Source organism: Trypanosoma equiperdum (genome assembly GCF_001457755.1).
Source record: "Trypanosoma equiperdum strain OVI genome assembly, contig: ctg_1297, whole genome shotgun sequence".
Taxonomy (NCBI): Eukaryota; Euglenozoa; class Kinetoplastea; order Trypanosomatida; family Trypanosomatidae; genus Trypanosoma; species Trypanosoma equiperdum.
Window position 1 is genome coordinate 16,112 of NW_027123279.1, and position 815 is coordinate 16,926.

The following is an 815-nucleotide window of genomic DNA, read 5'->3' on the forward strand; positions in this document are numbered from 1 at the left end:
CTGATTGCCGGCTCATCGCGAATGCTAAGCAAATGCAGCTGCTAGTATACTCTCTAAATTCGCCCCAACCACCGCTTCTTAGTTTCTACTGCATTTTCCAGTCTATATTCTATTTTGTGCTTCGGGTTTGCACCAAGCAGCTGAAACACTCTTTATAAGTCTATTCTGCTTCAAACGCAATCTGTACGGCGCCGTCGCCTCCTTATATCTTTACAATTATTGCTTTTCTTCACTCTTAACGATGCATAGAGGTGTAAGAGGATGAAATGCTACTTGAAAATAGCTGCTTTTTTACTGATTTCCTTCTACTAAGATAAATTCAAACTCACTCTTGTATGTAATCTTTTGTTTAGTGTAGTTAAGTTACCATGTAAGTTGTATTTTTCGTACCATTCTCTGCTGCATTCCATGAATCAATAGAATTATCGCTCCTATCTGGTAAATATTTCCATCCACTTGGGTTTAGCGTCTACTAAGGATCGCCGTTTCTACAGTATTTTTTTGTTTTTACTGCTCTTATTTCTGACTATATTTTACTTTTGACGCGTTTTGCTTTGCTTAATGTAGATATTTATGAATTTCGTGTCAGGTTTCATGTGCTTTCGCAAGGTTTTGTGCAATGTTTAGCTTTTTGGTTTGTTCTAAGCGCCAGCTTGAGTAGTTAATTCTGGTACAAAACGTGTTTTTAAACACATTGCACGCTCTTTATAAGGTGTGATCTCTGCTCTTGATACCTTTTTTAAATAAAATGTCTCTATCCGGAATTAATGCATTATTTGAATTGGTCTTTAGAACATATTTTCCGTGGTACATTT